The sequence below is a fragment of the Echinops telfairi genome, unplaced genomic scaffold (genome assembly GCF_000313985.2).
Source record: "Echinops telfairi isolate 266 unplaced genomic scaffold, ASM31398v2 ScPeMD7_12;HRSCAF=54, whole genome shotgun sequence".
Classification (NCBI taxonomy): domain Eukaryota; kingdom Metazoa; phylum Chordata; class Mammalia; order Afrosoricida; family Tenrecidae; genus Echinops; species Echinops telfairi.
Window position 1 is genome coordinate 12605322 of NW_022103909.1, and position 23397 is coordinate 12628718.

Sequence of the window (23397 nt, forward strand, 5' to 3'; positions counted from 1 at the left end):
CTTTCTACTTGAGCCCTTGGTATCAGCTCCTCATTTTTTAACCTCCCTCCCCTCCCCCCCTCCCTCATGAATCCTTGATAATTTAGAAATTATTCTTATTTTGTCATATCCTACACTGTCTGACGTCTTCCTTCATCCACTTTTCTGTTGTCCATCCCCCAGGGAGGAGGTTATATGTAGATCCTTGTAATCGGTTCCCCTTTTCTATCCCAGCTTCCCTCCACCCTCCCGGTATTGCCACTCTCAGCACTGGTCCTGAAGGGATCATCTGTCCTGGATTCCCTGTGTTACCAGTTCCTATCTGTACCAGTGTACATCCTCGGGTCTAGCCAGATTTGTAAGGTAGACTTGGCATCATAATAGTTGGCGGGGGTGGGGGTGGGGGTGGGGAGCATTTAAGAATTAGAGGAATGTTGTGTGTTTGATCGTTGTGACACTGTACCCTGAGTGCCTTTGCCCACCTTTTAAGAGGATTACTTATTTATTTATTTATTTATTTATTTATCTTTTTGTGGGCTAATCCTGAGAATTCTATGGAATTTGTAAGTTTTAGGTACAAATTCTCAAGTATCAGAAATTTCATGTGGCTCATGCCATGATTTGTCTTATACACCGCTCTCTCTGACATATTGGCCTCTCCCAAAAACTTTGGGAACATTTGAAATAAAATCATCGGCACTGTTTGCCTCTTGCTATCATCTCCACTCAAGCCATGGCAATACAAGTTTAATTAACAAATCTCAACAGAATTCAATGGTTGTGGGGAGGTAGCTGGTGCAATATCCCCCGGGATTGCTGTTTCGCTTTTGACTGAAGTAAACTAAACCGGCTGCCACGGAGTGGACTCTGATTCAGAGGGGCCCTGGGTGTGCCTGTAGAATCGTGCTTCACAAGGCCTTCCTATCAAGGCCCTTGAACCTCTCACCTCGAAGTTAGCAGCCTGGCGTGCTAACCACGTACACTGTGCAGGAACGTCAGTCTTTGCGGTGATTCAGCATCTCAGCAGCTGCAGCGCCCTTGTTGTCCTGTTGTTGTGATCATTTTTTATGACCATAACACAAATATGACAAATCACCCAAGTCAGGAAATCCGTATCTCAGTCTTAAACAGGGCTATGCATTCATAGCTGAAAGAATTCCAGTGTCCCATGTAAGCTCTGAAATTAGGCTTAATTAATAAAATTAGACACCAGACCTTGTTCAGAAAAGATCATGGAAAAAAAAATAAATAAGAGATCATGAAACTTGGGGGCAAAAAATTCGCTTTTAAAAAAATAGGAAATCAAGGTTACTTATGAATCAATTGCTTTCCATTCCAATATGCTATTTATACATTTTTTTCATCTTAGGGAATCAAGAAGTCCTCTGTTTCTTTTATAACCATGTTTGAATATATTTTCTTCTTCAACAGCTATTCTTTGTATTTGTAGAAAGAGCAACTGTGTGTTTGGAATTAATTTTCTGGTACTTAAAGTGAATGTGCAGGAAAGCATTGTAATTAAGGCTGAAAGCTTTATTACCAACTGCATGTTGTGGTTCCACATGGTACACAAAAATTAGGCTTTAAACTTCCAATCTCATTTTGCCTGAATATCAAACAAAAAAAGTACACACTCATAAATAATCAAACTCATACTACAACAAAAGAATCTCATATATTCCTTTATAGCACAGAATACTGCTTTGGAAAATGTAGACAGGGCTGCATTTGAAGCAACGCCTTCAAATTAAGCACACGCTGCATCACAGCGACCCCTTCGGACAGGGCGGAAATGCTCCCCACAGGGTTCCCACTGAAGTTGATGGCCAGGAGCGCTCATCTCCTGGGCGGCCGGGTCTCCGCAGTTCTTGAGCAGCCGCGGCGCTGTCCCCGGTCGACCAGCAGATGGCGCTGCGCCCACCCTTTTGCCCGCGTTCCCGCGGGACGGGAACCCTAGTTTGGCGAGGCTGGAGTTGAGGATTGTAAATCCCAGATTCCGAACGGGTGGAGGACTGACCGGGAGCTCGCAGGGAGGATTTCCCCCCTGGCATGCCGATCCGTGCTCGGTTTTCGTTCACCTAGACCCGGCGCGCTCGCGTGTCGGATGAGCGTGCTCGCGGCCTGGGCCCGGGGAAGGAGGAAGCCGCGCGTTTGGCCGCAGGGGCTCACAGCCCCCAAGGACGGAGGGCCGTAACCCGGCTCGCTTCCTCTCCCTGAAGTCCAAGTTGTATTTAAGGCTCCTTTGGTGTCGGAGGGGGAGCTCTGGCACTACCGGTTAGGTATTAGGTATTGGGTTGCTAACAGCAAGGGCAGCTGTTCAACCCGCCGCTGCTGCTACCTTAAAGATTGACAGCCGCCACTCCGGCGGCGCATGCCTTGGGCTGCTAAACCCAAAGGCAGCAGTTCGAATCCGCCAGTCGCTGCGTTGGGGCAAGATGAGGCAAGAGTTACAGTCTTGGAAACCCACTGCGCTCTGCGTCCGAAAGGACAGAATGGCAGCGAGTTCGAAACCCTTGGGAGCAGTTCTATAGGGTTGCGATGTGTCAGGATTGTCAGGATGATTGGGATTTGGTGATTAGGAGTGGCTCGCCATGAGATAATGTGGTTTGTAGCTTAGGCAAATTTGTGGTCAGGGAGGTAGCCCTCAGATATTCAGTCCAAGTGACAGCCCATGAGTCCCACGGGTTTCCTGTGGCTGTGCAGCTGCACGCGGCGCTATCTGTCAGCGCTCACCTAGATTTAGACTTTTGGTTTGGGGTTGGCTTTGTTTCCTCTGAGTTTATTACTTCAGCTTAATTTGCACTTGCCGATCGATCTTGGCAAACTGATGCATTCGGTTGTATTTAATTTTAACAGGAATACATTCTCCGTGTGTGGAGGAGGGGACTGATGACAGTTACATACGCGTATAATCACATCATTGTCTGATAGATGCAATCTCAGAGGCGATGTAGGCCAATGGTGGGAACATCCCATCTAGAAATGAGCAGTGACATGCTCAGGTTCAAGTACATGCAGAGAATGGACCCTGCGCCACGTTTTCCTGTGGACAAAAGCGCACCTTACACTACGCTCTCTTATTATTTTAAATCAAGTTCAGATCAGAAATCTCTGAGTCAGTGCGTGTCGCTGGAATGCTGATCGTGCGTGGATTACGGGCAATACCGTCCTCAGCTTTCTCGGCAGGGCAGGGGCTCACCTTGTTCCTCTGTGCCTTGGGCACTGTGCTGGGCATGGATACAGCCCGTCTGGTGTCTCTCCAGACTGGGAGCATTGCATCTCGTTCATGTTTGGGGCTCCTGTGCTGTGCATCATGCTTGACTCTTAGTGAGGTTTCAGACTTATCTTTGGATGGAATGAGTGAGGCTGTTTGTTGTTGTTTTTAAGTTCATGTCCTTCATTAACCAGTGCACAATCACCTGTCTTCTGGTTTGTTGAAACAGCAGGTCTGACAGCACTTGCTGCAATAAAGTCTGCCACAGTGGCTGGCCGACAAACAGCATCACACTCATCGGAAGGGCACTCGGGACAAAGGTGGCTGCTTCTTCCATTTCCATCCACCTTGTAGTATATTTTAAAAAATCATTTTATTGGGGGCTAGTACAGCTCTTATCACCATCCATACATCCACCCATTGTGTCAAGCACATTTGTACATATGTTGCCATCATAATTTTCAAAGCATTTTCATTCTACTTGAGCCCTTGGTATCAGATCATTTCCCCCCTCCCCCAGTATCCCTCCCTCATGAACCCTTCATAAATTATAAAATTTTTTTTTCACGCCTTACACTGACTGCTGTCTCCCTTCACCCATTTTTCTGTTGTCCATCCCCCTGGGGAGGGGGTTATATAGTGATAATTGTGATTGTTTTCCCCTTTCTCCCCCCACTTTTCCCTTACCCTTCTGGTATTGCTGCTCTCATTATTGATCCTGAGGGTTTTATCTGTCCTGGATCCATGTGTGTGCTTGCTCTTATCTGTACCAGTGTACATGCTCTGAACTAGCTGTATTTGTAAGGTAGAATTGGGTTCATGGTAGTGGGGGGTGGGTGGGGGAGGAAGCATTAAAGAACTAGAGGAAAGTTGTATGTTTTATCGGTGCTATACTGCACCTTGACTGGCTTGTCTCTTCCTTGTGACCTTTCTGTAAGGTGATGTCCATTTGTCTACAGATGGGCTTTGGATCGCCACTCCGCACCACCCCTCATTCACACTGATATGATTTTTTGTCCTGGGTCTTTGATGCCTGACACCTACCTGATCCCATTGACACCTCCTGATCACACAGGCTGGTGTGCTTCTTCCATGTGGGCTTTGTTGCTTCTCAGCTAGATGGCCACTTGTTTACCTTCAAGCTTTTAAGACCCCAGATGCTTTATCTCTTGATACCTGGGCACCATCAGCTTTCCTCACCACATTTGCTATGTATCCGCTTTGTCTTCAGCAATTGTGTCGGGAAGGTGAGCATCATAGAATGCCAGATTATTAGAACAAAGTGTTCTTGTGTTGAGGGAATACTTGAATAGAGACCCCATGTCCATCTGCTACCTTATTGCTTAACATATACATATATACATAGATCTATGTACCTATTGTTATATATAAATATATTTACACATGTGCTAGTCTGTATCTATGTCCTTTGGCTCCTAGTTCTTTCCTCTATTTCCTTTTACTTTCCTCTTGTCCCACTATCATGTTCAGCCTTCATTCGGGTTTCAGTAATTCCTCTTGGCTACGTTGCCCTTGATCAAGCCCCACCAGGCGTCCTATGTCCTTCTCGCTTTCAATTTTTAGATCACTTGTTGTTCCCTTATCCCTGGTTTTTTTGACCCCCTCCCGCCTTCCCCCTGCATCCCCCTCTTCCATGTCCCCCTGGAACCATTCGTCCAGTTGTTTTCTCCTCTGGATTGTTTATCCCGCCTATTTTATCTAGACAGTCATGCAGAGACAATAAGCACAAAACCAAGACAGAGTAAAATAAAACAACAAAAGAGAACCAAAAACCAGAACAACAACAACAAAACCAATGACAAAAAAAAAGAAAAGCCTATAAATCGTGTGTTTGTTGACCTTTAGGATAGGAGTGTTTTCCAGTCTGATGGGGTGCCAGGCCCTGACCCCAAAGTTTATTTTTGGTAGTTCCCGGGGACTTCATTGCTTTGCACCTCTTGCTGCTCTGTGGCATACCACCGTATATTTTAAGACGGCCAGCTTACCCTTCTTCCTCTTAATGCTTGTTCTTCTTGGGAGTGGTGTACCACTTCTTCCTTTTCTTAACACCACCTCGAAGTGTCAGCCCAAGATGAGGAGTGGACACCCTTCTGTATGTTGTAGTCGGACGAGGTGAGTCCATCTTCCAGCTGCTTGCCAGCAAAGATCAACTTCTGCTGATCAGAGGAATTCCCTCCGTATCCTGGACATCGGCCTTTACATTTTCTGTTGAGTGATGTCTTCCCCGTTAGGGTCTTTACAAGGATCTACGCCGTGGCAGCCGTTCCACTGCAGATGGTGGTTCAGAAAGCTGAATGCATTTTTTTTTTTCTTTTGAAGATGATTACAAGTTGAATAGTTAGCTGCAAAGTCAGCAGTCTGAACTCCCCAGCCGCTCCACAGACAGAACGGACGCTATTCCCAGAGAGAGGCCATTCCACTGTCTGTCCCAGGAGGCTGCTATGTGTCAGAATGGACTCTATAGCAGTGCGTTTGAGTTTTGTTCTTGACCCTGAACAAGGCAAACTCAGGTGCTAGGGGACAGCCTTCCTTAGGCTGTGAACACATTGGCATGGTGGATCAAGTCCGAAAGAAATTCTCCAGTCTATAATTGCGTGGAAGCCAGAAAAGCAACCCCTAACTGCCACAAAGCAAGCAAGAAATAAAATCCAGAGTGTTGCAGAATGGGAAACCTGGTGGAGTAGGGGGTTCCATGTTGGGCTGCTAATCACAAGATCAGTAGTTTGAATCCACCGGCTACTCTGAGGGTGAAAGATGAGGCTTTCTGCTCCCATAAAGATGTACAGCCTCAGCAACCCACAGAGGCAGTCCTACTCGGTCACTGGGAATCAGAATCGAGTTTGGTTGGCAGAGTGGGAGGTGACTAGAATGTCGGTAGACTACTGGAAGGGAGACATTTTCAGCTAGATGATCCAGTTTGTGTTTAGTCATGGACTGTGTTATGACACGGAACCATCGTGTGTAATTGAGCTACTTTCCATCTTTTATGTCATGATGAATGGGTTTGGCATTGGGATCTATAAAGTCATTTAATAGCTATGTGCTTTGGGGAACTCCCTCCTTTTGTGGGTGTCTAGCACACCGTGCAACCTATTTTGGCATCATTGTACTTGGGAAGGTTAACTTGTGTTAAAGACGGTCAATCAAGCCAGTAAGGGACAAGAATTCCCCCAGAGCCAATTTAAACAATTGCGGTCTATGTGGGAAAAAGGAAGAACCACTTATCAATCAACAGGCTGCCTAATAAACCAAGTACCTCATTCCAAGCAGAAGCTGTTTTTGTACAATGATGGCGTGTGTGTGTGTGTGTGTGTGTGTGTATGTTTTCAGATGTTTGATGTCTTATTTTTTCTCACTGTTTACTCTGAACAAATATACAATCGCAAAATTAAGGTCTGCAAGCAATTTCACATTTTCTTATTTTTTTAAAAACGTCAACGTAATTGGTAGTGTGTGTATCCATCTCTCAGGGTGAGCAAGAATTTTATTCAAATTCATTACTGTGGCTCCCTCCAACTCCCCTGGATTGCACAAGAGAGCGGAGGCTGAGTGGTACTTTGGTTTCTGTGTGGCCCACCATGTCTCAGTCCAGCATGGTTACAGTTGGTGTCTGCACTGTCCAAGCCGAGTGCTTTGGAGGCAGGTGGGGTAAAGCTTGGGGCAAAACAACTGAGCAACCAAGTACCCACCCACTCAACTTCCCCAGGCCCAGGTGTGGTAGGATCAGAGGTTCTCGCTTCAATTTCATGTATTACAGGTTGTACCGGGGACCCAAGGTAAATATTTTATAAGAGTTGAGATTTTATCAGACCCTTACAATGCAAATTTGCCAAGCATCTTCCATTGATTAGTTGACTTCACCCACATGACCATCCCTCCAGGGAAGTCTGCTGATTTTGGATTCATTCAACTCTGCAGTTACCAGCCTGTTGTCTTCCTGCTGATCTTAGATTTAGCAGCCCCCAAAGCTATAGGAGTCAGTAGCAGCCTCCAGCGTAACATCTGACCCACAGACTTGGATCCTGCCGAGACTTGTATTTACCCACTTCTACAACTGTCTGGGACATGTCTAAGTGTCACTTGTTTTGCTTCTCTAGAAAACCCACTAAAACAGAAGTTGAGGCAGCCCCTGCAGGGACCTGGAGATTCTGTGCTCCCTAGCAGGTGTCTCCTAGTTTAGTGCCAGATGCAAGGAGAACTTAAAAAATGCAGAAAAGAGCCAAGCCAGGTGAGAACCTTTTGCCATCCTAAAGAGAAAGATCGAGAACCCCAGCAGCTGCCACAGTGGCGATGGGAAACCACTGAAGGCCTACGATTTGCATGTGTCCACTGGCATTGGTTCAGTTCACTGAGCTGATAAAATTGATTTTCTCACTGCATTGACTGGTTGTCATACCAAATTGCTGAGGTGATGGACTGGTACAGCATCTTGCAGACATGGCCACAAATTCCAATGACTTGATCACATTCCAAAATGCGAATTTCAGAAAATGCTGTTTTTCTTTTTTTCCTTAAACAGGCTTCATCCAATCTTCAGAAAGTTAGTGCTAAAAATAAATAAAAGCCTCTTGTTGGCACCTAATAATTGCACCAGTATTGCAGCAATACTGGTACGTAAGTGAAAATGAAAGAAATTAGATACTTGTATCTGCTACTTTGCATTCAGTGGCCTGGTAGGTTTTGTTTGTTTTTATTTTTATATCTGCTATAACTACCTTTAATCTTTTGTGAGTTATCATGCTGCTAATAAAAAGCTGAGACCCAATGGTGGAAGGCTTTGATAGTAATCAAGAGGATATCTTTTTCTTAAGGGGTCGTTTTTTACCTGAATTACTAGGCAGCGTTTTTCATTTGCCAAGTCTGTGTAGAAAACAAATATACTCTGCCTTCAAGTAGGCTATGCATGATTGGGACTCTCAAATGATACTAGTACCACTCACATAGCATTAGTGAAATCCCTGCCATTAGGAAATGTTATTTTATATAAAAAAGTTGATAATAAGATACAAAGATGCTAATATGATTAGGTGATGAGTTGATAATGGGAATTTTTTTTCATATCAGTGATTTTCATTCGTCACCAGAAAAGCTGATTTCCCTAATATGATATGATATTATAATAAAACCCAGGCCGAGAGTCAGCAGCGAAATTTATGATGCAAAAGAAAAGTCAATAGCATTATAAATCTTAGAAACTGATGATATTTCAGCTGTCAATGTTCTTGGCTGGGAAATCTCTTTTAATTCCTGTGTCTAAGTCCTATTGACTTTAGTGATACAGAGAAAGGAAATGAAATAGATTTAAATCTTTATCTTAAGGATAACTTTAATGAGTGACAGTCAATTCCACATGGCCTGGTAGCCACAGATTTGCCACTTTTGCCTGGCTAAACTCCCATCCAATTAAGTGCACATTTAAATGCAAGTGGTTGGCAGGGCAGAGCCAGGGGAATTGAATGTTACAAGATAGAAACCAAGTCTTCTCTGATAATGGCTGCCTGAAGGCATGGGGCAACCATTGGGGTATCTTACCGACAGGTTTGTATTCAGGATTAGATGCAAACCTATTTTTCAATAAGAATATCGTATGGCCAGTAAGGATTTTGGAAAAGCACTTCTCTGTGAGAGGGGGCAGGGGGGCAGTAGGGAGAACAATGAGATTCATTTGAATCAATCAATTATCCAAGCTAAAAATCTCTTGAGTTGAAACAAAAGTGTATAATATAAGCAATATATGTCAAGGTAGTGACTAACCAGCGCCCTGACCACCAGTGTATTGGACAAATTCTCAAAGGGACCTTGCAGTCCCAGCAAGCTGTTTATTGTGTGTTGGCACTAACAACAGGAAATGTACCACCAAGAATGTTAGATGACGGCTGTCCTGTCAAGCATATAAATTATAAAGTTGCTCTCAACAGTAAAACAAATACTATAATAAGATGTGAACGTCGTAGTTTAAATTCAGTGGCCAAATCATTGTCAATAAATCTGTTGTTCAACATCACTAACATATAGTCCCAACACGGGGAAATGTTATATATGTCATATATGTTACATCTAGCCCCAACACGGGGATGATGAATATAGGCAGCCTGGCAAACTTGTAGGTATAGATGAAGAACTGGGAGAAATACTGTCACTGAAAATGCGTTATGAACGACGGGCACAATGTATAACAAGACTTACCTGGGGTGGGACTCCGAGTTAGGCAGGTCCTTCCGGGAGCCCCGTTTGAAAGCTCTGTTTTGGTGACAGCAGGGGATTGCGTTAGCTAGTTTCACCTTTGACACGGCAGACCTGTGCCGCCCCAAAGGGGCTCCATTGGGTTTTCAGAAATATCTTCACCCGGGAGTTTCCGAGTTCCTTCTCAAGCACGTGGCTCTCCTCATGCGCAGGTCTCTTTTGGGCTTCAGAAAATGGGGAGAAACTCCAGGCACTGTGTTGCTTCTTCCTGGAATAATCCTCCCTGTGCTTGGATCATTCAAGGCCAGAGCTCTCGCCTTCCCTTCCAATGATTTCTGCACGAAGATTCCTATTTGCCATGCGCTGGGCTGGGCTAAACTTGAACGTGATTGGACTGAGTGTGGGTCAGATGCCATACAGGGCAGTCTTCCAACCCAGAAGGGGGGAGCTGCTTTGAACAGACTGCAAGGGAAGCAGCCCAAAGGGGCCAGCAACATTCTATCTGAACTTCCGGTGTGATTTGACACACCCCTCAAGAGCTCATTTCCGCTCCGGGTTGAGCATCTGTGGTAAACTCGTGTAAGTGTTGCAACTACTCTGCGAAGTCTACTTTTACCCCCAGTTTAGAAGTGGAGAAACCACGGCTTAGGGCTTTTCTTCACATTCACAGCTAAGAGGTGTAGGGCTTTAAATCCAAACCCATGTGACGTAGAGCCAGACTTCTTAATCATTTGCTACATGGCTTATGCCTTTTAATGATTGAAAAACACCCAATGCCCAGTATGCCCTCCAATACATTTGTATTGTAAAACATTTGGAAAGTAGTCGCATTCCCCACTGCCCTATTCTTGAACTACAGGTAGGTTCATAGAACGAAGTGGAGGGGACATCGTGTGATTTCCAGGGTCGATCTTCAGAAACCTTGTTGCTTCCACCTCTTTGGGTGCATTTTACCTCCAGGACCAGTCGCCACACCACGCTGCAGGGCGGTTCCACAGGCAGGTGTCTGGGTTGACAGCCTCCGCTGACCGCCCAGCCAGGAGCCAGCAGCAGCCAGGTGAGTGAGGCACTCCCGCCCCTTCTGAGTCCCCAATCTGCAGCCACCTTGGTGCTCTGGTGACACTGTGTGGAGCAGTGAACCTCCACTCAACCCAGGGAATCACGAGAGAATTTGTTTGGTTTTATAGCTTTGTGAATTCGGCTGTCCCTTTTGAGGTGGTTTGTCAAACGGTAATCAATAACTGAAACATACGTGTGTGTGGGGGGCGATATGCCTTTTGCAGTCTGCACACAGTCAAGGACTGTGCTCAGCTTGATTTAAGGATATCTGGCAGTAACGCTTCAGCCCCCCGCCCCCCATCCCCCAAAGCCCGAGATTCACACCAGTTGAGACCAGAGAAGTTCATCTGGGGCTTCCCAAAGTGACACGTCCCATGCCCTTTGGGGAGCTCCAAATCCACCCTGGACCAGACAGTCTCCTTCACAGTCCCACAAGCCGGACAGCAACCACAGTGCTTTCCAGTCCGGTCCACCTCATAGCCACCCTGTGCTCCAGAGTGGAACTGCCTGGTAGGCTTGCCAAGGCTTAAAACGTTAAGGAACCAGACTGCGCCCCCGCCTCTTGCCCCCCCAACCCCAAGCAGCAGCTGGGGGATTTGAACTGCCTGTCACTGAGCAGCGGAACACTTAATAAGTGCGCCACCAGACCTCTCTGGGGAGAAACCTTTTTGCAAGTGCGGTGGATGTTGGGTTAGAACCCTCGAGTAAGCACTGTACCTGGGTGACACTTGAAGGAAGCGCTTGTTTGGATCTCTCTTTTCCAAAGACAGGATCCCGACTCAATGATGCATCAGTAAGTGCCATCCGCAGGCCCTCTTAATAGCCTCTGTTTATACGCTCATAATTCTAACAGGGGCTTTCAGAATGCAATAAACAGAGAACAAAGTGCAACCATTTTATGACATTATTAAAATAGTGCATATAATTGTTGTCTGGCAATCAGAATATTTTAAAAAGACATTTGATTATAATGAGCGCTGCTTTAAATGTTTTCTTTGCCCCTTAACATTGGTTTCCCTACATAAAAAGTTTAAAAATGATTCTTAAAAAAAAGAAAGTGAGCTAAACTTGGAGCTGTGCACATGTGCCTTTGGACTGGAGCGTCTTTGTTGAACACCCAAGTGCCCTGTGCGGTGGTGGCGCCTTCCACCACCCGGAGTGGCAGCTACTGCCCTGCTCCTCAGCTGTGGGAGATGTTACACATCTCCTACCCACGGGCGCCCGAGGCGGGACGGAGCATTAGAACTGATGGTGACGATGTATGTAGAACTTTTAAAAAAAGCAATTTAACTATGGGACGTATGCTATGTGAATATTGTATCACAAAAACTACCGAAAGAAAGAAATCAGACTTGAACCCTGGTTACCATGGGTGTAGGAGGAAGAGTTTTGGCTTAGGGGCATCGAGTTGATGTTAATGGTGGTGGGACACTTTGGAGAGAGATCTCAATCTTGGTTGTACAACACGAACAGTGTAATCAGTGGCACTGAATTAAGCAGGTAGAAGTTGTTGAATGGGAGAATGTCTTGTGTCTATTTTGGTCACAATTGTAAAAAAATAGTTACTTGAGTAACCAGAAGTACAAGGAAGAAGACCATGTTCTAAGATGGATTTTGGTAAGGACTGTACATCTCTTCTTGATATGCTTGAACTATTGAATTGCATGATATGTGAATGAGGTGCCAATAAAACTGTTTTAAAAAAAATCTTGTACGCACAGTTACGTGACGAATAGATGGCAGAACCGGGGTTGAACCAGTCTGTCAGATTGCAAGGCCTTATACACACGCGGTCTTATGGTGATAGGACTGCACCTCCTCTTGCCCTTCTAAAACGCTTGTGATTCAAAAGGTAATTTGTAATAAAGAGCCAGACTGAATTGCGATTTTAAAAGCACTGCCTGCCCTTTCAGGTATAAAACATTTTGTTAGAAGCAATAACAGCGTAATTACAGCAAATGTCTCCATCTACCCTGTCGCTATTGCACATGGGCCGAGGTTACAAGTTTGAAGTTTCACTGATTATTGGCGCATAATTGGCTTCGTGTAGATGACAAATGTATTACTGATTGATTATCATGACTTGGTCATATTTGAAATGTCAAAGGAGAAAATTGAATTGTCATATTATCGCATGTTCTCATTCAAGCACCAGATACATATTACAAATGATGATTTCCACTGAGTACTCCATGAAGAATTTATGGAATATTAATCATGCTGTTACCCATAACCTTCATGCATGGTGGATGACCCCCAACTGAAGCCATGTTTGACTTTTGGGGAACGAACCTGCAGGAAAAGCTCCTTTAGCCTACTTCTCTGCTGCCTGGAGTGTCCTACGGACAAGGCTTGTCTCCCCTGGAGCGGGCGGGACATTCAGGATGCACTGCTCTGTCTCAGATTTTTGTCCTCCTCCGTGTCCTCCGGGAGGAGGATCAGCTCTTCCCTGAGCACGAAGTAGTTAGGTGCTCTGACACAGAGGAGGCTCCGCCCCCATCTTACACACACAGTGATGACCGTGCTGCTGTCAAGCATCCACTGAAACCCAGCTTTCTCTGTGAGCCTTCTCATTCCCTAAGAGGCCGAAATGCCCTGCTCTTACCTGGATATGTGGGCCATCTTCCCAGACTCCCGACAAAGGGAAGTCTCTAAGAGAATGTCTCTAAAAAAAAACAAAAAAAAAAAACTGGCGCCCATGATCTCTGGCTGTTGTACTCCAATCTTCATTCTGGGACCTTGAACACTTCCTACTTGTATTTGAATTGTGTTGGTGGTGAAGAATATTGAATGTGACATGGACTACCAGAAGAAGGAGCGCATCGGTCTTGGGAGCAAGACGACTAGAAGGATGCTGAACAGATGGGTGGCGAGACTGGCTCATTTACTTTGAACGAGTCACCAGGACAGACCAGTTAGGAAAGGACATCCTGGTTGGTAAAGTTGAGGATCAATGAGATGGATTGGCATAACAGCCGCAACAACAGACTCAAACACACCAACCATGGTGAAGCTGGTGCGGGTCCAGGCAATGCTGCTTTCTGTTCCACTATACGCCAGGTCGCCGTCAGTGCGAGTTGATTTCACAGCAATGAACAGCCACCACAAATTCCTAAGTGCATCAAACATCGTCTACAGACTGATAAATGGACACAATCAGAAGTCTGTAGAAGGTAGATTTCTCGCTGAACAAATTGTTATTTTGAGAAAAATTTTTTAAACTGTGCTGAATTTATACTAGTAACTTTATGCTGAACATTTCCTTAACATATTTGCATTTTGTTAACAGGTATCCAAAATAAGAATAATAATATTGCTTCTCAGCCTTTTGGCTAAGATCAAGTGTAAAATAAGAATAATAATAATTACTTAACGAGGGTGGGAGAGTGTGTGGACATTTTTCCCTCTTAATTATGCAGAATCGCTGGCTGGGCCAAGGGACCATTTGCTCAATTATAGTTGTTCCGGAGAAATCCAAAAGTGCCCAGGAAAATGCAGTTTCAGCTCATGGAACCCTGCTAGTTGATGAGTCATTTAAGGAAAACGTATGTTCTCGTGCTTTCATGATTCCTTTGGGCATACTAAATGTAGAAGCTACCTAACTGTTCCAGATTCACTCCAGGACTCGGCTTACCCATTCTCCCAGATACTGCCTTCTTCACCCCTCTAAGAGCCTCAAGGCCTAACTGGTTTTCAAATCTTGATTTCGTTGTAAGCAGCCCCGGTGCTGCAGCTGGCTGAATGTAGTACAGGTAACCACATGGTCACCAGTTTAAACCCAACAGCTGCTGTGTGCTGTCGGCTCCTGCGAACATTTACAGCCTCAGAGACCCTACAGAGGGCTGCTGTGAATTGGAATCTACTTGCTGCCAGTGGGAGTGGGATTTATTTTTATGGTGTCGACATAGTACGTGTTCACTAAATGCTCGTCCATGCGAATGAAAAAGCTGATTTTGCTCTAAACACATCTGTCGCCGCCACCATCTCTGTTAATCATGCTCATATTCAGGGCAGTGTCTATGGTATGAATGGAGCGTCTCTGGGGGAGAAAGCAAAGGAAATCACTGCTTTGGAAATGCCATTGCTTCTGCTGCTCCTTGTTATTCAGAAGAGAAACAAACTGTATTTTAATTTGCATCAGCCACCTGGCTTTTGGCAGTGGCTTCTTTACAGGGTATGATTGATGTGTTTGCTACCCACTTTGTTTCTCACACAAGTGGAAATGCCATAAGGTATGGACATTCTTTGACTTGGAAACATTTGATAAACATGAACCCCAGGAAATAAGTGTTTCAGGAGACACCTTAATCTCTCTTGTTTGCGTTCTGTATCTAATATTTCTTCAGTTATTAGTACAAGCATTAAATTTGTCTTGTTTCAATATCATTTGTGGCTAACCCAGCTAACCTGGGACCAACAAACGTTCCATCTTGCTTTTAGGGGAAATATCAAGCAGCTGTTTTTGTGACCAACCCTAGCCAGGCTGTTGCATCGGCTGCTGGATCCTGAGTGTTCCTGGGTTGACAGGTATTAGTCTGCAAGCTTTTGGAAGAGTGACGCCGATCAATAACCTCAAACATTGGTGGTGGTGTGCTGGTGGGTAAGCGTTGGACTGCTAACTGAAATATTGGTAGTTCAAACACACCAGTTGCTCCAAGAGATCAGGATGAAACTATCTGCTCCCATCAAGAGGTAAAGCACTGGAGACCCTATAGGGAGTCGCTGCTCCCATCAAGATGTAAAGCATTGGAGAGCCTATAGGGGGTCACTGCTCCCATCAAGATGTAAAGCATTGGAGAGCCTATAGGGGGTCACTGCTCCCATTAAGATGTAAAGCTTTGGAGTTGGAATGGACTTCATGGCCGTGGATTCAATTGCCATCAATGCTTTCCATTCCATGTGTGTTGGAGTAGAGCTTGCTTCATGGGGGTTTCTTTTTTCCTTAAAAGATCATTTTATTGGGGACTCTTACAGCTCTTATAATAATCCATACATTAGTTGTATCAAGCATATTTGTATACATGTTGTCATCATTATTTTCTAAACATTTACTTTCTATTGAGCCCTTGGTATCAGCTCCTTTTTTCCCCTCCCCCTCCCACCTTCATGACCCCTTGAAAAATTATAAATTTTTATTATTTTCATATCTTACATCAACTGCTATCTCCCTTCCCCTGTAGTTTCTGTTGTTCATCCCCCTGGGAGTGTGGGGTGTGGTTATGTGTCGATGATTGTTTTCGATTCCCTTTTCCTTTCCTCCTCTCCCCTCCTTCCTCCTACCTTCCTGGTATTGTTACTCCCATTCATGGATTCCATGTGTTGTGATCTCTTATCACTTAGGTGTATATACTCTGGTCTAGCCCATAGTGAAAGGCTGGACTGGGGTCATGATAGTGGGGGGTGAGGAAGCCTCCATGAACTAGAGGAATATTGTGTGCTTCATCAGAACTATACTGCACCCTGGCTGACCCATCCCTTCCTTGTTAACCTTCTATTAGGGGATGTCCCATTGTCTACAAATGGGTTTTGGGTCTCTGTTCCAAACCCCCTTGTTTTCAACAATGTTTTTGTTTGTTTGGGGTCTTCTCGCACAGGCTGGTGTGCTTCTTCTGTGTAGGCTTCTGCTTCTCTGCTAGATGGCTGCTTGTTTAACTTCAAGCCTTTAACACCCCAGACACTATATCTTTTGATAGCTGGGTACTATCGCTTTCTTCACCACATTTGCTTGTGCACCCATTTTATTTTCAGTGATCATACAGGGAGGGTGAGCATCACAGAATTCCAGGTTGTTAGAACAAAGTGTTTTTGCATTGAGGCAGGATTTGTGCAGAGGCCCAAAGTCCATCCACTATCTCAGTGTATTGCCATATAAATATATGTACATAGGCCAATACCTCTGTTTTTATGAATTAATGTATTCACATATATACACACCTTGCTTATACCTCTATCCATAGCTTTGCTTCCTAGATCTTTCCTCTGTTTCCTTTACCTTCTTCCTGTCCCACCATCATGCTTGCCCTTCTGCCTCTTAGTAATTCCTCTCAGCTAGATTGCTGTTGCCCTAACACCCCCAGGACATCTATGTCCTCCTCATTGTTGATTTTAATATCCTAGTTGTTCCCCTGTCTCTGGTGTTGTTTGCTCACCACTCCCTTGCCCCACCTCCTCCTCCCCACCAAATCCTTCTGGAACTGGCTATCCATTGCTTTCTCCGTGAGCTTGCTTCCCATGCCTATCTTATTTGGTAGGCAAAAACCAATAACGGAGACAAAACAAAAAGAAAACAAAAGATTGAATAAAAAGAGAGAGAGAGAACAAAAGAGATAATAATAACTAGGAAAACAACAACAACAACCCTAAAGCATACATAATTCCAGCTCTGCCTGCTGACCTTTATGACTAGCTCCTCACTGGTCCTGGGGTAATTCTGGGAACTCCTTCCTCCTAGCCTGAAGTCTATTTTGGGGGCTCCTCTGGGGATTTGTGGCTTTGCTTTGTTCCTGTTGCTGATCTGTTATGTTCTCGTCTTAGTTTGCCCCACTGTGGGGGGTTCAGACCAGACTAACTTCCTGCCCTGTGTCCCCAGCATTGTCCTCTGTCGCGGTAGGCTCCAGTGAGGGGACATCATGTCTGAAGCTGTTGTTGGCCCTATAATCCTCTCTGTGCCTGAGCAACTCTGTGCAGGGATGTTGTCCCCTGGGCCCGATTTAACAAAACAGTGGATAGCCACCAGTAGTAAATGAAACAAGATGCTTACCTCACCCCATGCACAAGAACAAACTCAAGGTGGATCACATACCTAGAAGTAAAACCCCAAACTATCAGTACCATCAGTGAAGGAATCAGGACTAAGCTAAGAACCTTGGCTCAGATATACATTGGCTAACTGCAATAGGGAAGGGTACACACACACACACACAGGTGAACCTGAAATCAATAAGTGGGACATACTAAGGATAAAACACCTGTGTGCATTGAAAGACTTTTGCCAAGAGACTAACACGAGAACCCACAGACTGGGAGAGGATTTTTAGTAATGACACAGCAAAGACTTTTTATTAAAATCTACAATACCCTCCTAGCCTGCAAAAATAAGAAAACAATTAACCACCTGAGGGGCAAAACACCTGAAAATGAGTTTCACCAGGGAGGAGACCTGAATGACCAATAAACATATGAGAAAATGCTTCAATCATTAGCCATCTGAGAAATGCAAATTAAAACAACCATGAGATACCACCTAACACCCTTGAGGATAGCCCAATTAGAAAATCAGACGGCAACAAATGTTCTATACCCACAGTAGGTACAGAAGAAAAGCCACTATCTCACACTATAGGGGTTAAGGTACAGGCAGTTGGGAGGCAGTCAGACCAACTCTAAGGATGTACATGTTATTCTAACACAAAGAAGGGGAAGGGGGAGGGAGGGAGACGATGGCACTGGGGGAGCAGGGTGCTAACCAACCCAGTGGGAGGGTATTGGTTATGTCTCCATAGACTTGGGAGTGAGCATGCAAACTCCACCACAGTGCACCAAACCTTGAGGGTAATGTTATCACATGGAGCAACTCATGAACAGTGGGCTAGAGGGCTGGCCCAAATCAGAGCCAAGCTGACCCCCTCCCTAGAAGTATGTGCTACGGAGGACAACACTAAACCTACAGGTTGGGGAGAGGGGCTAGCATGCACACCCACCCAGATGCAAACCAAGAAGGAAAAAGAGAGAGTGAGGGTCTTTATCCCATTTCGGTATATGAAGCCGGGAGAACGATGTCCCTTGATGGGGTTTTCAATGACTGATATTTCAGAAGCAGATTCCCAGGATTGCTTTCTGAGGTGCCTCTGGAAGGACTTGAACTTTCAACCGGAAGTTAGTTAGTGTGTTATCCAGTTGTCCTTCTCAGGTACTCCCTTCAAATAGTAGAAGCCATCAAATTCTCCCACTGATCTTGTTTAAATGCAAAACTTTGGGAGCCACACTTCACTGGGCTGGTATTGTTAGGTGTCCTCACATCAGTTCCCACTCAGACTGATTCTTTGTACAACAGAATGAAATGCTCCCCGGTCCCGTGCCATCCCCACAATCGTTCTCATGTGTGATGCAACCCCTGTGCTAATCCATCTTATCGAAGGCCTTCCTCTTTTTACTACCCTATTGCTCTACCAAGCATGATTCCTTCTCCAGGGACTGGTTTCTCTTGACACCATGTCCAAAGTACACGAGAACCCTCACCATCCTTGCAGCTAAGGAGCATTCTTCCAAGATAGATTTGTTTTTTCTTTTGACAGTCTGTTTTATTTTCAGTCTTCTTCGCTAGCACCATCATTCTTTCATTCATTGGGCTATGGCAGGGGTCCTCAAATGCTTTAAACAGGGGGCCAGTTCACTGTCCCTCAGACCCGCTGGAGGGCCAGACTGTAGTTTAAAAAAATAAAAACTATGAACAAATTCCTATGCACACTGCACATATCTTATTTTGAAGTAAAAGACAAAACGGGGCAAAAACACCCGGCGGGCCAGATAAATGTCCTCAGCGGGCCGCATGTGGCCCGCGGGCCATAGTTTGTGGACGCCTGGGCTATGGGTTGTTGTTGTTGGGTGGCATTGACATTTGTACCACAGAACAGAACACTGCCTGGTCCTGCACCATCCTCACAATTGTTCCTATCCTGAAGCCCATTGTTGCGGCTGTGATGTCTGTCCATCTTCTTGAGGGCTTTCCCCTCCTTCACCACCCCTCTGCTTTACCAAACATGCTATCTCTCGCCAGGCACTAGTCTCTCCTGAACATATCCAAAGAGCGTAAGGCGAAGTCTCTCCATCTTTGCCTCTAAGGAGCACTCTGGCTGTATTTCTTCCAAGACAGATTAGTTTATCTTTTTAGCATTCCATGGTGCTGTCAGTATTCCTCACCAGCACCACAATTCAAATGCACCAATTCATCATTGGTCTTTTTCACTCAATGCCCAACTTTCATCTGCATTTGAGGCTACTGACAATAGTATGGCTTGGGTCAGGCACACTTGGTCAGGCACACTTTAGTCCTCAAAGTAACATCTTTGTTTTTCAATACTCTTGTACAGCAGATTTACCTAATGTTTTCTGATCACTTGAATGCTGCTTCCATGAACAGCAATTGAGGATCCAAGCAAGACATAACCCTTCACAAATTTAACCTTTTCCCCCATTTATCATGCTATTACCTATTTGTCTAGTTGGAGGATTTTGCTTTACTTTCCACTGGGTTGTAATTCATACCACAGGCTGCCGTCCTTGATCTTCAACAGCAGTTCTCTTCATTTTCAGCAAGCGAGGTCGTGTCATCTGCACACAGGTTGTTAATAAGCCTTCCTTCAATCTTGATGCCACATTCTTCTTCATATAATCCAGTTTCTCTAATGATTTGCTCAACATACAGATTAAATAAGTATGGTGAGAAGGTACAATCCTTTCATGAACCTTTCCTGATTCTAACTAACTCTTGATCCATGTACAAGTTCCACAGAACAATGCATGTTCTGGAATTCCCATTCTTCCACAGAACAATGCATGTTCTGGAATTCCCATTCTTATCAAGGTTATCCACAGTTTGTTATGATCCATACAGTTGAATGCTTTGGCATAGTTAATAAAACACAAGTAAACATCTTTTAGGTATTCTCTTCTTTCAGCCAAGATCCATCTGACATTATATATCCCTTATTCCAAGTCCTCTTCCAAATCTGGCCTGAACCTCTGGCAGCTCGCCATCAGGGTACTGCTGCAACCTTTGTTGGATGATGTTCAGCAAAATTTTACTCGCATATTATATCAATGATATTGTTCCATAATTTGAACATTCTGTTGGGTCACCTTTCTTTGGAATGGCACAAACATGGTTCTCTTCCAGTCAGTTGGCCTAGTAGCTGTCTTCTACATTTCTTGATATAGATGAGTGAGTGCTTCATCAGCTTGTGGAAACTGTAAAACAGGTATTCCATCAATTCCTAGAGCCGTGCTTTTGTCTAATGCTTTCAGTGCAGTTTGAACTTCTTCCTTCAGCACCACTGATTCTTACTCATATTCTACTCCTTGCAATGGTGGGATATCAACTAGTTCTTTTTGGTAGTGACACTGTTTTCTTTCCATCTTCTTTTGATGCTTCCTCCATCGTTCAACATTTTACTTATATTATAAGTTCTCCCCCCACCTTTTTTGACAGAGGACAGCGCAAACGCAGTCTCCCACTACCACAAATTATGCAGTCGAGTTTCCCACATTTGGGGAAATGGCAGGGGTCAGCACATCTGGAGTGCAATGGATAAGCCTCACCTTGGGAAAACCACCTTCGTGATCATGGTATGTCCCCTACCAGGTAAGTATATATTGTAAATTCTTAATAAGTATTAGCTTTTATTCTGCATACATAAGAAAATTATATTTATATGTTCTTTCTTTGAGAATGTCAGAGTTGGCTTTATTTTATTTTATTTTTAAAAATCATTTTATTGAGGGCTCATACAACTCTTATCGCAATCCATACATGCATCCATTGTGTCAAGCACATTGAGTTGGCATTATTTTAAGAAAAAAAAGTCAGACAATCCTTGGAAGTTTCCAATTTTACTATTCTACAAGGAGAGCTGGGGCTGAATTAGAGCAGGACTTGTGACCACAGGTAAGACTTTGAATTCAGGCTTTGCCTTTTGTCTTTGGAAGCCGAAAGAAGAATCGGTGCATTTGCATTGTGGTGCCTGTGAAGAATATTCAAAGGACCATGGACTGCCAAAAGGACACACGACTTTAGCTTGGAAGAAGTGCAGCCAGAGTGCTCCTTAGAAGATAGGATGACGAGACTTAATTTCACATACTTTGGACATGCTGCTTGGAGAGTCCAGTCCCTGGGGAAGGGCATCGTGCTCGGTAAAGTGGGGGAGCAGTGAAATAGAGGCCGACCGTGGACATAAACATTGTGGGGATGCTGTGGGCGTGGCACAGGGTTGCTAGGAGTCAGAACTGATTCAATGGCATGAAACAACCACAGCTTTTATCTGTGATCCAATTTTGAGAAATGCTGTCATAGCCATTTCTGTGACTCAGTTTCCTCATGAACAAGTTTTGAGTCGGTCCTAAGGGCTAGTCCACATGGAGGATCGTATGTATGTCTGCATGTTGACAGGGAGCCAAGCCAAGGCTGGCAGTTCAAACGCTCAGTTAAAAAGAAAACAGACCAAACCTCATTGCCTTCAAGTGAATTATGACTCATAACATCGCCCTGGGACAAAGCAGAATTTCCAAGGCATAGGATTTCCAAGGCAGTAATCTTTACTGAGGAGCCCTGATGAAGAGCTTGACTGCTAAGGTTGGCGGTTCAAACCCACCAGCTGCTCTGTATGACAGATGTGTGGCCCTCTGTTCCATAGAGATGACTTTTCACAGGGGTCACCTATGACCATTGGAAGACACATATTTCCAATGGTCTTAGGAACCGAGACACCGCTCCTCTATGCGTCTCCAGGTGGGTCCCCCCACATGCAGATATGCCCACCTATGAGTACCCGGCGTGAAGACTGTTACCCATGCTACACCATGCTTCAAGACAACATTTCATTTGTCATTAGAAATAAATATTTCACAATATATAATTACATATTTTATTATTCACTATGCTTTAATTATGTTCAATTTGTAACAATGAAAATACATCCTGCCTATCAGATATTTACAGTGATGAAGTAACAATGAAAATGATTTTATGGTTGGGGGTCACCACAAGATGAGGAACTGTGTGAGAGTCATGGCATGAGAAAGGTGGAGAACCACTGCTTTACAGCAATGGGGTTCTGCAGGCTTTATGGAAGGCAACTGTATAGCTTTCGAACCACTGGCCTTGAAGGTAGCAGTTAGAGTGTTTTCCCAGAGTGCACCAGCACTCATTTCCTGCAAGGATTACAGCCTATGGACCCAGCGCGTGTCCCAGTGCAGGGGCGCACCAGCCGCAAACACCGCAGGTGCCCAAGACGGATCGGTCAGTGCAGAACTGCAACACGGCCACGCTGTTTCTCCTCTTTCGCCCTCAGTTTATCTATAAAGGGGGATCATGATTATCATGATGATTAGATCGAGCTCAATTCAGGGCACCCTGGTGACATAGTGGGTTACGTGTTGGTCTTTTAACCGCAAGGTCAGCAGTTTGAAACGATCACCCACTCCATGGGCGAAAGATGAGGCTTTTTACCTCGGTAGAAAGTCGCAGTCTCGGGAACCCTGGGGCAGTTCCACGGGCCCCACAGAATCAACTCGATGGCAGGGAGGGGTTTGTTTGGGTTATTCAATGGTTTATTATATGTGGGCAATGACTACACATGAAGTATTTAAAGCAGTGCCTGAATACATATGACGAATATTATATTGATGTACTACCAACCAGGAAACAAAACATCCTCCTTAGGGAAAACCCCCATTATTGGGAGGCTTCAGGCTCGTCTCCAGACCTCACCAAGGGGATTTATCATCTCTACGGCCCCTTTTGTTCACTATTTCTCGACCTGACTGATTAGTTTGTTGAGTGATTATCTTCTCCGCATCTCCCCCTCCTTGAAGTACATTTGTTGTACTAAGTATATTCTAACAAACGGCTCCTATAACCCCGTCTCAGGTAGTAGGGACTGCAAAGGTCTCCAGTCCGTGGTCAAGCAAACATGCTGAAGGTCCCTTGTTTGGCTAACCTTGTAGCTGTCACTCTTCCCTTCTCGGAGTCCTTGTCTCACAACCATCCCTGCTGCTGTGCTCCCCTTTACCCCTCCTTCCCCCTGCCCGACGCAGCCCGCCCCCCTTCTTTTCAAATGACCCCTGAGCCTCCTGAAGGACCCTCCTCTCACCCTCCAAAGGTCCCATCCAGGTGCGACTTGTCAAGAGAAGGAAAGCTCCTTGGGGAAAGGATCCAGGTCCCCCCC

General features: G+C 44.9%; 1 non-coding gene across 1 annotated transcript; it reads right to left on the minus strand.

The window, feature by feature from the left end:
• Positions 1-20660: 20660 nt before the first annotated feature.
• Positions 20661-20824, minus strand: LOC115868591. The gene has a single exon (XR_004045688.1). It is a non-coding gene; the product is annotated as a U1 spliceosomal RNA (small nuclear RNA).
• Positions 20825-23397: the final 2573 nt, after the last annotated feature.